The 17,168-nt window shown below is 39.6% G+C and overlaps 1 protein-coding gene and 1 long non-coding RNA gene across 5 annotated transcripts in view; both read left to right on the top strand.

Annotated features, from left to right (window-relative positions):
* HS3ST5 (heparan sulfate-glucosamine 3-sulfotransferase 5) overlaps positions 1 to 17,168 on the top strand; it is a 210,868-nt gene that overhangs the window by 167,688 nt on the left and 26,012 nt on the right. The window lies entirely within an intron of this gene.
* Positions 9,240 to 15,971, top strand: LOC141941773 (uncharacterized). 2 transcript variants are annotated; one of them, XR_012628417.1, is made up of 3 exons: positions 9,240 to 9,408; positions 11,562 to 11,678; positions 15,584 to 15,971. It is a non-coding gene; the product is annotated as an uncharacterized LOC141941773 (long non-coding RNA). The 2 variants fall into 2 exon arrangements; XR_012628418.1 differs by lacking the exon at positions 9,240 to 9,408 and adding an exon at positions 10,437 to 10,477.

Raw genomic sequence — 17,168 nt, 5'->3', positions numbered from 1 at the left:
GTTGTAATCTGCAGTTATGGGTTCGTCCCTAGGAAACTATTACCAGGTGGTGGAATTTAGAGAAGGTCCAAAGCTGCTTTGAATTACACCCCAGCTATGATTAATGCAAGAACGTAGTGCAAACTGAGCTTCTGTAAAAACTGCAGGACAGCATTGTGCAAGGAAAGGAAGGAAAGAGTCAAGGATAATTTTTCCCCTCCATTGTTTAAAAAGTCACAATATATCTGCAGGTTTTTAAATGACGTTTAAAATTAATTCAGACAGAATTGTTCTTCTTAGGTGTTTGATATGTATTCTGATTAGTCTTTGTTGGAATTATCTGTACTGCAGAATAATTATCTATACACAATTCCCTGCATTACCATTATAACCTAATCACATCTATATAGCTTTCTGTATGACTTTTTTAATTGGTTCTGTAATAGCCTCAGTGTAAAAAACAGTAACCTGAAGTGATTAGTCATTCATTATTTTCCCTGTCCCTGAGTCAAGAGGGATGAGCTAATCAAATCCATACCACTACCCAGTCTTTTCCAGAAGTAGCTTGAAGTAACAGAAGTTGCTTTTACAGAGCAGAAAATCACTTCAATTCTTTCCCCAAATGACTGCACAAAATTCAATGAGGAGCTCCTATAATCTTCCTTGAAACCACTGTGGGTTTATTTACATCAGAGAGAGAATTCATGTAATTGTGTGTAAGTCAAAGCCTTATTTAACAAAAAGGAGAAACATATTCCTTTTATGTCCAGCACTTATTGACGGGAAATTTTTCATGCATTACTAAATATTAAAAAGTAAAATACGGTACTAATCAAACAATATAAGTGAAAATAACATGTAGTGTTTATAGCATGCAGTTAACTACCCTTGCTTCTATTCTAAACTGACACTGTCTTACAAAACTAAAAGCATTATGGCTAAACAGCTAGTTCTGTATCTTGAGACAGAAAAAAGAGACTATGTGTAGTCTATTGTTTCATATTCTTCATTTAATATACAACTTTGTACATATGTATAATATGTAGTTATACGCAATGAACAAAAAAATGAGTATAGTATACAGGCTTATGACAATATTTCATCTTATATATGATTTATGTACACTGTGACAATATTGTTTTATGATAAGCATTATTTAAAGGTATAGGTGACCACTGTTAGAAGTAAATATTATTAAACATATAGATGTCCCTGTTTAATTTACCAGTGCATATGTAGCCGATGCACTCAGTACAACACATCTTTTTATGTTAATCACTGTACATAGCTAGAGAAAGTCCTTAACCTGAATCTAATTAGATGAGATGGAGAAAGGAAGGCAATATTTTAGGATATGTTGCTGAGGCACAGATATACTTAATCACTTCCCCAGTTAGTTGATAGTCATTAGACAAAGGGGAAACTGGACTTGGATGTCCTGAGTCCTAATGAAGTATCTTAAATTCAATGACCATCCTTCCCTGCTAATGTCCATCCTATTCTGTTATTCCCCTTTTTATCTTATTTTACACAGTGCTGTGCTTCCTTTTTTCAGACAGAGTATATAATGATCAAAGATAATATTGGTGCCAGAGGATAAAATTTCCATTAACAAGCTGATGATGTCAGATGCTGTTACCAATTTATTTATTTAAAACTGCAGATCTGTCAACAGAAAACTAAAAGGGAACTTAAATTTCCCTGAGTCATCCCCAAAAGATTTAACAAATAAGCCAAGGGCATCGAGGTAGACTGATGTTACAGAAAGGCTAAAGAGCTGTTTCTCAGCATCTTCACAGCCCCAGTGCTCTGCAGGTTTGTCTCTCGTGGGATCCTTCCCAATGGTCTGCTTTATCGCCCCTGTCCTGTTGGTGTCTGGGATGTGCACTGGAGAGGTACCCTCAGGTGCTAGGACCGAGGAATAGGCTTCACAGTGTTGTCCTTTTCCCAAAAGAGCACCACCACAAGCCTTTCACAGTCATGCATTGCTGAATAGCTGCCTTCTGAGACTGGATTTACTTGAGCTCAGCATGATCAGCCAGAATATCTAGTTAGGCCCCAAAAGTCATTATACTGCTAAAAATTATTGAAAGAAAATGGCTTTCTATCAGCCTTGAGCTTAGCTTTTGGACAACACTTCAATAACATTTGCAAGCTATTCTTCATGGCCATTAAAGCTGGTTAATTGGCTGCTGATACATTGAGTGGGTTTCTTTTATTCTGTTACTCCTCTTTAATCACATGGATCTAGGAAATGAGGCTTTATTAAAAAAAAAAAAAAATCACTGAATATTATCAGATGCACCGTAAAAACAGCCCTTACTGAGAGCAACAGAAATTTTATGCTTGTAAGGGCAGCAGGTGTGATTCAAATGGAGCTGTGTACCTTCAAGAATATCTTTTTTCTGCAGAATTTATGAGAGAAAGGCCTTATTTCCCAGCTATGTTTTACCCAAATACCATTAATCTGTTCCATCCAAATGGTCACAATACTAACAGATTAGAACAAGTTTTCTACATCCATTTGTTAAAACACCTTATTTTCTCCCTTGTCTGCACATCTTTTGTCATTTCAATGAGTAACATTTGGCATTCTTTAAATCTAGAGCCTACAGCATGCAAATTTTTCACTGTGATTTAGATGTCCAATTAGTGTAAGCACATGTCATGTCAGGAAGTACACGGAAAAATAATTACAAGGCGGGGGCAGAAGAAAAAAGGTGGGCAGTGAGTGTGAACCTGGAGACTAATAGGAGAAAACAGAATGCCTGTCTTGTCATCGTGTTAGCAGAAACTTACTCTGCTACATTATTTTCTAGTAAGATATCTTTTTTTAAAGATGTACAATTTTAAATGACATGAGAAATTAAGAGGAAAATAGCACAGGTTGAAATCTTTGAGCAGGAATTCAGCAGAGCTATTCACTTAAAACTAAATGTAGGAGACATTTTCTTATGTTCCTAAGCACTGCTATCTGCTAAAAAATGTTGTTGAATATCCAGATTAAATGATACTGTTGCAGCAGATCTTGTTATGAAATAGAAATGAGGTGTCTCCAGAATTCAATAGAAGCACATATAATTTTCCAAACAAATATTTTTTTAAAAATATACAAACCTTTCTTTACATATGTGTGTGTGTATATATGTACATATATGAAGTCCTTTGTGACCTCCCTACTTTCACAGAGCAAAAACTGGGAATCTGACTCATTACAAATCCTAATCTCATCCTCCCACCACACACAAGTTTATTAAAACATTTTTCCTAGAAAACAGCTGTCTTCTAAAAATTCAAAGCTGTGGACTACGTTCTGCACTCACACACATGAGTCCGTCTACTCCAGTTGCCTTTAAGGCGGGCTGCAAGGCAAGCACAGTGTGGGACTCACTGAGATCCTGACTGTAGCAGGACGGAGGAGCATTTGCTCTTACAGAGAGAGACAGAGCCTTAAAGAACACACAAAGAAAGGAGGACAATAGAAACTGGATACCTGATTTATTTACAGCAAATTTCCAAATTCTGGCCCCAGTTGCAATTTCAGGAGCTGGGGGAAACAGAAATGGCTGACACTATTGTGGAAAAGCATCATGGTAAATCTGGAGGAGTTGTTTTCCTTGTGAGAAGTAAAAGAAAGCAGCACCCTTGTGCACCGAGGGAAAAGCAAAGCACAAAACTACAGACCCCAGGGTGCTGCCAGTGGAAGTGCTACTGCTGGCTTGGAGCACACACACACCGCTCTTGATAAAGGCTGGCGAGAGAAATGGGGGCTGTTGCTGTAACAGTGCCGTCAGCGCTGTGTTTCTGTGGCTGGAACACTTCTGGGCGGCTGTGCAACCAGCCTTTGCTCAGTATTCTCTGCAGCAGTTTCTCCTGACAGTCCCGCACACCGCAGTCCCTTCTGTGCATATCTGGTAGTTTAGTAACTTCAAGATAATGAGATCAGTTCACAAGGTTTAATACCAATATGAAGGGAATGATGCCTCATTTCGATCTTTCTACAGACAAGGACCATATCTTGTATGTTTTCTACAACAAGGCTGCATTCACAGACCTCTGTAAATAGCTAGTCATAATGACAACAAAAAAATCTTTGTCTAAAATGATCAGTGGCTGCATGAACAGTGGCAACTGCAGGTAATACAGTAGTTGTACAAGAACTGTACAAACTACTTGTTTGTATACAAAATAAAACAGCTGGTTTACATGTACCTTACTTTTTAGAATGATCCATCTCTGGATCGAGACAGTGGCAAAAAGTTAAGAACAAGAGGTAATTCTCATGCTACTGTACCTTCCTCAGAAACAGAGGGGTAAATCTTCTGTCCAGAGCTTTTCAAAACCAGACCAGATGCTTTATCAAAAAGTGATTGTTAGGAGAAAACCTACATGAGTAAAACACAAACTAACATATCACTTCAGTCTTTCCCTCCTAGAGAATAGCTCAGTAATTGAATTAAAACTATCCCTGACTTTCACAAATGTACTTCCTATAGAAACGTATTTGATGATCCTCAGCAAGTTTGTTTCTAGGCCTGGTAAACACAGAAGAATTTTTATTTGCGGTAATACCGCATAACCTTGTTTTTTCGAAAGGATCTCTTTCATGTATATTTATGCTTATCTGATTAATATAAATACCTGATGCCCATACACTAAGCAACCATCTGTGTAAGAGTTAGTGACAGGCAGCACAATGTGAGTCTTTCACTAAATCAAAGCCAAAAAGAGATAAAACAAGTATTATAGTACTTGGTAATTGTGGTGTAACTTCATCAGCCAAGAAATGAGTGCATCAGTCCGTTTCTTTTTCTCCATCCCACGTGTCCCAGACCCTAGATAATCTGATCTTGGTAAAGGTCCAAGATCTCAGTGAAGGACTTGGACTGGTGGCTGGATGTTTTAGCTCATTGGTAGACCTTTAGCACAATACAATTGTGGGAGTGCCTGTCTCCAGCATACGAGCCTTCCTATCTCAGTATAGTTCTTACACCTCTCCCAGGACCTGCACACCCCTAATATTCCCACTCTGAGACCAGCTTTGTTGAGGAGAGAAAAGAAAGCTTCTGTCTGGGAAGAACTGTTTTGCAGCATCTGAACCTTGCAAGGAAGCCGTGGGGATGAAGCCAAAGCTGCCCTGAGAGCAGGCAGCACCAGTGGGAGCACTAGGCTGTTCAGAGCAGAACAGTCTCATGCACACGAGTACCATGGGCTGCATCCACGCCAGTAAGGCCGTGCCAGGACACAGGCTCAAACACTATCCTGTGGTTGTTCACTAACGGCTAGCATGCTGTCTGTCGTGCACTTGGGTTCATGCCAGCTAACACTCCCTAAGACAATGCTCCAGCACCATTCAGGAGGCTGTACGCAAAATAGATGTGATCACCCTTATTTAAAGTGTATTTAGATGTCTGGGTGCAAACTGCTTCTAAGGCCAGAGCGGGCTATGATCTGCTCTATTTACTAGTCCAAATGTAGTGATGGATATCATAGTAGTGATGACATGTCATGGCTTTAACATCTTTTGGCACCATGTACATTCAGCTTTGTAGTGCTACTACATGGTGGAATACCTGCCTTTAACATGAGAAATTGTGCATCCAGCCACACGTGTGGTTCTGTGTGTGATTGCTATGAATATGCTGGGAGAAATGCTCATGTTAGGACAAGTAAGCATGCACACCTTATAGTGGAAAATCCATCTCTCTAATACTGTATCTCTAGAGGGCTATTTAAAACATTTTTTAGCAGTATAAAGATGAAATATTGCTCTCACTAATTCTTAGGACTGTTTGTGGCAGGAAAAGTGTTCTCCTAATCTCTTACTCCTGAGAAGCATAAGGGAAATAAAGCCATTGGTATTAGTGCCTGGACTCTGAAGAGATGCCATTGCAATTTTGTCACTACTCTACAGAGACTTGTTCATCAGCATCAGATTTTTAATTGTTCCAAACCAATCCAGAATTCAGTTAATTGTGTGTCTTTTAAAAATTCCCTTTATACATAAAAGTAGGTTGAAATATTACCTTAATATGTTCCCCTTATAGATGTTTGCATTGCTGGGTAGCCATGTCTGTTATCCTTATTTTGCTTTGTAAGTTTTGCTTACAAAGATAAAATGAAATAGATATCTCAACAGACACAGGATATGCAACAGTCATTTGTACCTTTGCATCTACGTATCTATTTATGTCCCTGCCTATAACAGTCATATAGCCCTGCTTACCACCATGCATCTGGGCCAGGATTATAAATATAAATAGGCAGGCACTTGCCTGGCTTTTCAAATGCAGATCTCTCCTGTTTGCCTTTTCCATGCACAAGGCAGCAGCATCTCAGCGGAGGGTCACACTGCTCACAGGTGGAACAGGGAGATGCTGCTGACTAGCAGGCCTGCTGTTAGGCTCCTGCAAGCATGCAAGTATGCAACTCTGAGCAGCAAAGGTTGGCAGCCTTTCTTCTGCTCCAGGACACTATGTGTCAAATGCAGCTTATTGGGTACCTGAGGCCGACCTTGACATATGGGACCAAAAAGCAGGAAAGGGGATGTAGCATGGTGCTGCAAACAGGAGACATGCCTGGCTGGAGAGGAACAAGTGGCAGACATCAGTGATGGCAACCAGACACTCAGGCCAACACAACCATCAAATGTCCAAAAATGGCCTAAACCTTAATGTACCTGCGGTTTCACACAAAATACTCCTGTTTCTAACATCAATATAACATAATGTAGTCAACTGCAAAAGTTTGAAGGTGAGATTTGTTTAGTAACAGTAAAGAAAGGAAAAAGAGGATGCTCCCAAAATACTTTTCTTCTAGCTGTGTCTTGATTGCCTTTGGATTGTATGGTCTCAGGATGGAAGCTGTTGCAGTTCTGAACTTCAGACAAAGCCAAATCAGAGAAGAAGTCATGAGCAGGGTTTTGTTCTGGGTTCTCTGATGTTCCTGCTGAGGCCAGAAGTGTTCAGCTCTGTGGAAGTTTTAGTTCAGTCCACGTTCGCATTTGTACTGGGATCAGACTGGTTGAGATGGTGTGATTTTTTTTCAGTTGCATTTCACCATTAATAGATGCAAGACCTGATCTGATCAATAACAGTGTGTTGCAAGCCCCAACTGACTCAGGAATAAATGATTAGCTAGTGGAGATTGCTGTCAAAAGAAATGATTGAGGACATAAACTGAATAGGATTAAATACGTTTGACAGAATTTTAAAGCATGTAAGCAGAAAAGTACCATATACTGAGAGGGTTAGGAACTAACTTCCCCATTAAGCAGGTTCTTCTACAAATGTACACTTGGATTATATTTCACTATGTTGTTTCTTATTCATTTTGTACCATCCAGTTCCAGGGAGAGAGAGAAGGAATATAAAGGAAAAAGCCAGCAGACTTTGCACTCCATTGGAAACTGCTAAGAATAAATTGCTCAAATTCCCTCAATATAGAGGAAAATAATAGTCTTGAAAACAGGGGTCCAACCCTGCACACCCAGCGGCAGCAGAGCCAGCGCTGCCTCAGGCATACCCTGTGAAGGGGCAGTGGTGTAAGGGAGCAGGGTACCAGAGAAAGCTTTTATCAGGCAATTTGGACATGGGTTGGGGTGCTGGCAGCTGCTTGAGCTGAACTTTCCAACTTGCCCACAGCACAGCACTACCCTGACCACAGAAAGGGAACCACTACCTAGGCAAGCTGTCTGTCTGACTTAAGTCTGGTAATATCCCTTTTCCTAAAAGAAATTTCTGGGATTTTTATCAATGTAATCAATTTTGGTAATCTTAATTCATGTATACCTGTACAGACTTGTTGCTTAACAATTATTAAACTTTTGTGCATGTAAACAGGTGTAAAAACCCCCAAATTACTAAGAAAAGCAATTGATATAAATTTTTTTGTGTTACATTAGTCTTTAATCTCTCATTTCAGGAAATGTGATGTGAAAGAACTGGACAACCTGTAGTGGAGTATTGTGTTGGAAATCAGCCTAAATATAGCACTGGGTCTGGGCATTTGCGAGTATTGTGACAAATACATTGTGTCAAATGTTTTATACCAAATGACAACTCATTCCAAGAATTGTGCCACACACAGAAATCATGTGCCTCTGTGAACAATCATAAGACATTAAAAAAAAATGTAATACTTGAATCCTGAAAGTAAATCCTGGAATTGCAACCCCAGGAGGGAATTTTCTTTTGCAGATTGTGTGCCAGGCTTTTTCTGAATTATTATCACAGATGGTGAAAAATTCCCATGGCCTTATCCTCATGTTCTTTTTCATTCCAAATGGAGTCCTTAGTGAAATACCAGCATGGCTGCATATGTTTGAACTCTGACTGTCCACTTAAACGTATGTTGCACTTCAGTGGTGTGGTCTGTGGGAGAGAGTGTTAGGCTCTGTTTCAGGAGGTTTAAAACAATTTATTTTCACCCCAAGGCCACTGAAACCTTGCCTAGTATTATCTCTGCTAGAATATATTGCTAAACTAGAATAGTCAGAGTTGAAACACAGTCCATCATGTTGTGCTTAATGCAATAGAGCTGCAAGCTTCAAAAAGTCAATTCCAGTTTCTCCCTGTCCTCTATACCCAGCTCCAAGTTCCCTTCAGTTCCCTCTGCTCTCTCCAGTGATATTTCAGCTGCAGTTAGTGGGATCTGCTTGCTAATCCAGTGGAAAATGATGTGTGACTGGCTCTGAGATCAGTCATTGGTCTGACGGACAACCTCAAACAAGGTGCTTCCTTCAGCTCCCTCGCACTTATACCTCGATAAAATGGGGAAATGATAGTGGTGAGGTCCTTGTAATTAGTTTCTATCTTGGTGAAAGATCGTCAATGACAGTCTATTTCTCAGTAATTAGGGTGAGCCTATTTAACTGACAGGAAAGCCAAATTTAAAATTACTCAGGTGATGTTATATCTTAGACCTCAAATTTTCTTGTTGGCATCAACAGTGATATAATGCCTATTTGTTACTTTCTATAATAGGTATTCAGAACAAATTTTGAAAGTACATAGTATCAGAGATCTATAAAAGAAATCACAGGAGCTGCAAGTAGTCCTACAGTGGGTGCGAAATTTTACATCTGCTCTAAGTTTGGGATGAAAGTACTGCTCACATTTTGCAGCTGAGTAGGGGCTGAATTTCAGATGGGGTGTGGGGGGAGCTGAGCAGCCTTACTGCAACCTTTCTGGTGTCCCTGCTACTTGTCACCTGGTAGGGGCAGAGCTGACTGCCCAGCAGTCCTGCCCTCATCCCTCACCCTCCCGCTGCCACATAGCACCAGCCACTATGGCTGTGGACTGCCTGCCTTTGTAACCCCTGGGTGACAGCCTGTTACACTACAGAGGCGAAATTTACCTCGACTCATGTTGGAGGAGCAGCATAAAACAGCTGGTGTGCTTATGGACTTGGCGTTTAACAGGCTTTTTGGTGAGTAGTGGTACAAAACTTATGTATCTAGTACTGGTACGTGGTGTACAAGTCGTATTGAAATGGATCCGTTCCACAGGAAATATGATTTTATGCTTCCTAATTAAGCAATTAATTTGGGTTTTGCCTACTATTTTGCAAATGTCAGGGGACAAAGTTGAGAACAAGTGCATGCTGTACTTGCATCGGGAACCGAGGGCTAAAGAACTGTGCAAAACCGATAGTATGCAGAGTTGATTTCCAGATTGTTTGGGTGCGTTCTGAATAGACAGTTAATTTTACTTTTTTCTTCACTGATTTGATATAATCTGGTCTGAATCCCCTCAACAGAATAAGAATACAGATTTAAAGAAAGTCTTGGCTGACTAATCTCTGTGAGTGTCCTTGAAAGTCCTTCTTTATTCTTATTACAACTCTGTTCTTTTCCACTGGGAAACACATGTTGTTCTGTAACTCTAAACTCAGAAGAGACAAATGTCAAGAAAACTTGGATGGTTAAATAAAAATTGATTTGCATGGTCTGAGACTGACAGCTGTTTCATACAATTTGGGCCAGTCTGTGGAAATTTTGAAAAATTAATAACCAGCAAAATCTGCCTCAAGTAAAATATCCTCAGTGTGTTCCATCCAAATGATACTAATTTTATCCACTGAAAATAGAGTCTTGAATAAACCTTGGTTCATTCACAGAAAAGAAACCAATGCTTTTGCTTAATAAAGTGGTAGCAAACTTGTTTAGTAGGAGCATGTACTAATTTACCATACATTATTTTATTATTACATGTATCTGTGTATGTAGATAATTAGAAGCCTAATCCAGAAAAGCCCAGAGAGGAAGAGTCAATGTTATGCTGGGTATTACATCAGTTCTGTGCACCACTGAGGAATCAGTTTTATTTATGGAGAATCCCCATGAAAGCTGTGAAGGCAGTCAGCGAGCTGCTTTACACAAGTGGGAAGACTCTGGTCATGCATGTCTCAAATGTGCCATAGAAAAAGACATGATTGCCCATTTTATGGTGCGTTGGACTTCACACGGAGTCTGCTTCTAGCAAAGAACATTTCTAAGGTATTGCATGGAACACATGAATCCTCTAGGCTCTTGTTTTCAATGTTGCATGCACTTCTTTAGTGTGAAAACTTCTGTGGAGGCTTCATGAGCTAAAAATTCTCTGAGGTGAGGTGCTGAGACTCTAGGAATCAAAACTGATAATATTGTACCTCTGGGCATCTGTACTCCCACTCTTCTATATTCAAAAATCAATGTATGACAAAGATGTGGTTTTAGAAGTCCCACTGTATGCAAGTGGCCTTTAAAATGGTATTAATGGTATCTTAGGCAAATTGGCATTTGTTAAGCATATGGGTAGTGTTATTAGCATGACATATGCCTGGCATTGGAGTAACAGCCATCAGTATATCTGAAACAGAAGGTGCCTGCTTCATGGGTCAGTTCTCTGCTGAACTCTGTAGAGAGTTGAATTGAAACTAAATAGTTGCTGAACCCAGTGCAATTTGGAGAAACTACCTGGTCCCTACATCTCCCATGTAAACCTGAGACTGAAGGAAAATCTGCAGTTGACTGAGGAGGCTTATTCAACAAAAACAACTGAGGTGATGCAGATGCCTTCATCATGCAAATAAAACCATGTAATAACAGCGCACCTGCAGTGTGATAAAGTGCCCAGTGTGTGTGCAGCAGCAGTTCCACAGGCTATGTACTGTGTGTTTTGAAACTAAATCTTTCTTCCTCCTATTGACTTCTTGCCCTCTGATACACTGAGTTGGCTTCTTGAGACGCTTTCACTAAGTACAAAGTCAATTTGTTGTAAGTTGTGATGAAGAAATGTCATGTGATTAATATTACAGTTCAAGTTCTTCTGATCAGTCACAGAAAGAGCAGTCACATAAACTCGACTTCATTTTGAAGAATCACACACTGTTAATGGTGAAGAGTCTGCCTGGAGCCCAATGGGAAAAACAAGCCACTTGAGGCAAATCTCTCTTCTTTTACATAGAACAAACTAGTTGAGCAGTGTTAAAAGCTGCCTATTGATTTGTGCCCAGACTGAAAGCCATGCAGTGATGTAAATGAAAATGTGTCAAGAGTCAGTATTGATTTTTTTTCCTTTTCTTCTTCTCTTTTTTTAAAGCAAGGCCAGCCCCCTTGGGAAATACTGTTAGCTATACTGCTAAGCTTGTCAGTGAGTGAAGACCCTTTTCCACAAGACTACATATGTCCAGACATCAAATTTCCTTCTTTTACTGAGGTAATATGGACAGCATGCTGAGAACAGCTATGTTGACAACATTTCTTTTTTTGAGAAAATTGTTAGGTGAAGAAAAAGAAATAGCAAAAAGAAGAAATCAAATATTAGAAAAGATAAATTTGCTGGGCTGAGGGTGCAGTCTAATATTTGCAGAGTAAACCCAATTTTTAAAAAAAATCTTTGCTTGCAATAAATTTGTGTAACAATATGAATTATACTCAGCAAAGCCAAGGACAAGGAAAGGGTAGAAAAGGACTCCTGCTGTCCCTAGAGAGGTGTGCACTCAGCTGGAGTAGACCTGGCAAGAGTTTCCCTTCAGAAAGATGGAGGCTGCAGCAAGAAAACCTACAAGACTCTCTGTTTTGAGTGAAGGCTAACAGAAGAGAAATGGATGATCCCTGAAGGGTAATCCAAATGTATTATTTGTTGAGTTTGCACCATCCTCAGCTAGGGATATACAAAGCACTTTAGGAACATACAGCTAGGAGTTGCCTATTTTTTTCCCCCCCGAAGAATCAGATGCAAACTGCAGTAACCACTGTTGTCAAAATCAATGTTACAGCATTTTCTATTAGATTACAAACTGCAGCCAGACTCCTTTAATCAAAATTTCTACCTTGCTACCTCTTAGTAAGTAATATTCTTCCAGATCTTTGACAAAGACTCCTTTTTAGCCAAAATAAGCTCTTATCTATCTGTGCCATCAAATCTGGCAACTAATAGTTTACACCTCAGAGGTGACAACAGGATGTGGCAGACAGCCCACTGCAGCTCTGACCTTCTAAGAATGAACAAAGACCCATGAGGAAGGGTTGTATTTACTGTGGAGACAGCCTTGTGAGAGATGATTTTTACTTTATTGACACTTTTTAAGGCTTTGGATACTTCCACAGCTCCTAGTTTTGACTCCTGGACAGAAGAAACACTGTTCTGTCTATGGTGGTGGCTTCCTTCTTTCCATTCATCCACCTCTACTGGCCTCTCTCCATGAAAGAAAAATTATTTCTCCTGACTCTGTATCTACCCCCAAGAAATCCTCACCTCAACTGTAGTTTTCCTGAAGTCACAAAAGAACTATTTCAAACTGCAAATAAATAAATGGAGATATTAAATTCTAAATTGTATAGGGAACCAGACCAAGTAGCACAGCAGAAAACCAGCAGTCTTCCAGCTACTGGCAGAAAAAGGTGCCCCAAGCTAGCAAAATGCTGTAGCAAATCAAAAGTGCAACCCCAAACATATTAAGTGTGTGGAAATACTCCTTTCGATTTCATGTTGATAAGGTTCAGGTTCCAGCTGATTAAAATAAAAGCTCATTTTTAAGACTTCAGCAAATTGAATTTCTCCTTCTATTAAAGACTGCCACTGAGTTATAAATGGATGCCTGGTTATTTGGGCTGATGAACTGAAAGTAGTTGAATGAGAGATGTACACATGGCTCATTTTTTATTTTTCATCATCTCAGACAGGTTTTTGATCTTTTTCTTTTCTTTTTTTTTTAAAGGTTTTGTTGCCAAAGAGAATGAGAACCATAAATGTAGCAACTTTTTTTTTTTAAGAGAAGAAACGTGAGGATAATAACACATTCTGTATAAACTAGATGTAATTTGTCACAAATCTGGAAAGTAAGGCAATACTGAGGTTGTTCATACATTCTGCCTGGTTTGTCAGGCAGAGCTGCTTTCAATTTTGCGTTATAACCATTCAGACTTATTATTATTAAAATTCAGGCAGGGGGAGCCAGAAGAAGATATAAAATTATTCCACTGCTATGTTCCGTACATAATGTGCAGAGATATTCACTCAGTGGAATTCCACAATAAAGGAAATTAACAAGAAATATGAAAGGCAAAACACTTATGAATAGGATGCATTTTATAAATCTGTTTTAAAAATGTATGAAGGGGAACGATCTGACATTAACTACTTTCCAAACATTTTACTTGTCTCATAATAACGTTCTTTGCATAAATGATTTTATTTTGTCAATACCACAATTTCCAGTGCTGTCTCACACTTTCTTTTTCTGGGCGCAACAACTGAATATAATATGAGTGGTTTCAGCCAACTTTGGAAACACCTATTTCTTCTGTACATCTTAAGAACTAAACAGGAGAAGGGCTGTAGGTTAGACCCACTTAGATGCTTAGGCATGTAGAAGACAGGTATTAACGTGTAGAGGATTTAACTAGTATCTCCTGGACTCCTCAATCCCTGGTGTGGTGCTCCACCTTGGAACTGAACAGGAAGCCACCTGAACTAACCAGGAGTGAAGTGAAAGGGAAATAAGCATCTGCCTCTGGCCACACTTTCTCCTTTCTCTCAATATTCTTTGCTGCAAACTCTGCCTTACGGATAGGTGCCAAGCCTTCTTTCTGCATTTGATGAAGCAGACACAATGATATTTCACATTTTTCCTTGATATTTCTTTCATTCATTCATTCACTCATTCACCCAGTTTGAACAGAGACTTGTGATTAATTATTCTTCTTCTGGAGCAAGGACTTGAATCTTGATAACCCAGCTGAATGACTTAGCTGTTGGCAGTACTTAAACCTGTAACACTTAGACATGTTCTGAAGGCACCTCTGTGATCCAACATGGCTAGAAAAATGGGTGGAGAATTGCCACGTTTGAGAATTCAGCCTTAGGGACTCGGGATCTTTGGTTTGTGCTAGGACTCTTACCTGGGGTGCCACCACTTTTCTTTAAGCCTGCCCAAAAATATGTACTGACACAGTTCTAGCATCTCCTCCACCCCAGGGGAAGAGAAGCCAATCTAACACTAGTACAGCATAAAAGTAACACAGTTGTAGCTGGGTCCTGAGCTTTCTGAGATGCTGTTTGACTTTTGGGGATACCCAGCAAGGCAGTGATCTGACAAGATGATGACTTAGCAGACATTCAGTACCAGAAGGTTCCCCAATGCAGACACAAGCTGCAGCAAACAAGGGAAGACCTCTTTTCCTGGGAGTCCTCCTGCTGCACCTAACCAGCCACCTGGAAGGTGGAGGGGTCACACACTTCACCAGCCAGGGCAGAGAGAAGGACTGTTATGTCTTTCATTCAGAGTAGCCACTGGTTTAAATAGCAAGCAATATTTGAAGCAAAGAGCAAAAAACAGGTCTCTTTCCCAGCTGAGTGCCCTAATTGCTGCCCCATGGTCATGCTCTGTCCTGCTCTCTGGCCCAAGGAATCCTTAATTATTTAATGTAAAATAAAACAGCTTCTTAGGAGCAGAACAGAGTGCCCTCTCCACGTCTCTGGGTATTCACATATGCATGTGCATACATAAAGACATCAGTCCATAGATGGAGAGGTTGCAATTCTCTCGGGAGGTGAGATATGTGAGTTGGAATCCTCTTAGGCTGGAGGGCAAGGGAGGATTAATTTTGTTTTGTTCGTAGTCTTATACTAGAAGAGGGTTTTAATGGGGGGCTTGAAGGAGGATCATAGAGTGACCTTGAGAATGTTGTATGCCTGGTATTATTTGGTTGAATGCTAAATTGTTGAAGGGAGAGAGGATGATAAGAGGCAAAAAAGAGGCAAATCAATTTATCTCAAAACTGTATTCGTTAAATTAATCATTTAAATGATCTGATCTGGGTACTTTATAAGATGCACACTTTTATGTGTAAGTCACTTGTCTTTTTTACAGATGAAATGCTTTGAAGTCAGTATGATGATATGTCCCATTTCTCAGCATGGGACACAGACGGTAGACATGATAACAGTTTATCTGTTGGGGTTTTTTTAAAAGGAATCTATTTGAAATATCTTCAAGATGCAAAAAAATAAATAATAATATGGATGAAATAGCACCTGACCAAGAGCTCTACTTTCTCTGAGAAATCTTTATGAAAAACAAACAATTGTGTTGTTTAATGTTTTCTTTGTTTGTTCAGGTGTTACATTCAGGAGTGAATCCAGAGTGTGAAAGAAGAGGCTGTGCCTGAGTTTCAGAAAATAAAATAATATGTGATTCACATTTTGGAGAAAAGAGAAGGGGGAGAAAACATTACTCATTTTTCACTCCTCTAACCCAACTCTTTGACCTTCTTTTAACACTTGCGTCATTTCAAGCACGTGCTTCTGTCCTCTTGAATGCAACACCCAGTCCTTAATCTCTCACCCCTGGAAGAGGGAAGAGTCTGTCTGAGTCCCATTGATTTGGGGGTGTGATGCAGTAGGGAGAGGGAAAGCAGAGGTTTGTGTTTTATTTAGAAGAAAAAGAGACAGACACAGGGAAGGAAATATTGTGTGAACAGCAATAAAGATTTTGCATTCAAAAGCTTTTCAGAAATCCAGTCCTCCTTCCTTTTCCCTCTACCAACCCCATGAAATTATTCTGGCTTTGAGCCCATCTCACTCTCTCTCCCTTTGTTCAGTGACACACAAGTATGTGACCCATGCCCTGAAAGGTATCAACTCCCATTTCCTTTCCTGCTAAACTCAGATCAGGAGGAGGAACTGTTTGAAAAGCAATGGTTACAAGATGGATTTTTAATGTGAACTCAGTACTTTTGTGAATGTTCATGCCAGAAGAATTTAACCTGCCTGATTACTTAGAAACAAAAGCAAATACAAATAGACTGGGAACACAGTTAAAATGTGATTCCTAATTTATCGTAGTGGTTAGGAGCATATTTTAACTCAATTTGCCATGCTCTCCATGATTACTGTAGGCTTGTCAAAGAGGAAAACTCTTTCCAGTGAAATATCTGGAGTCTTTCCCTTAAGTAAAACAGTATTGTTTATGCCTTCTAATAAAGGATATTATTTACAGGGCAGATAACTGTTAAGTCTTCTTTCCATTTTTGACTACATGATTCATTTCCTTTTGTAACTGAATCTCGATGTGCTAGAACCTCCCCTGATTGTTTATAATCTTCTCAGAGCCTTACTCCAGTATGTGAATGCAGTAGAGTTATATCAAAACAGCTGAGTATGGAGCAGAGTCCAAAGCTACCAGTCACCTGCACCGAATGGCTGTGGCAGTCTTTTTACTGTTGGTTTACTGCTCTGTAGCAGAGCATGTAAGGATGCTTAGGGAATAGTGTATCATTGGACATGGGTATAAAGACTTCATCAGCTTAATGGAACAATTAACTCAACCATTCTGCTGCTCTTGATCTGCAGAATTTTGCTTTAAGATTAGAGTGATAAGGTGAAGATTAACACCTCTGGGTCAGTGGGGCTGATGAGACATGATTTATTAATCCTCAAAGTAAACCTTAATTGGACACTGGAGCACTCTTTCCTTCATTGTTAAACACTGCCAATTCCCCAGATAATTAGGGTAGATGGTGAGCATGATAGAGACTTATTGTAATTAGATGCACCAAAACTAAGGTAATGATTTTTTCCCCTGGGAACACCATGTGTTATTTTCTCCAGATAAATCAGTGCCAATGTTTGCGAAACATCCCCTACAAATAGTCATTGACTACCCAAACATAACTTATAGAAGGAAGCTGGAGAACAGAATTC

The sequence above is a fragment of the Strix uralensis genome, chromosome 3, assembly GCF_047716275.1.
Source record: "Strix uralensis isolate ZFMK-TIS-50842 chromosome 3, bStrUra1, whole genome shotgun sequence".
NCBI classification, from domain to species: Eukaryota; Metazoa; Chordata; class Aves; order Strigiformes; family Strigidae; genus Strix; species Strix uralensis.
This window is presented reverse-complemented; position numbering and strand designations above follow the sequence as displayed.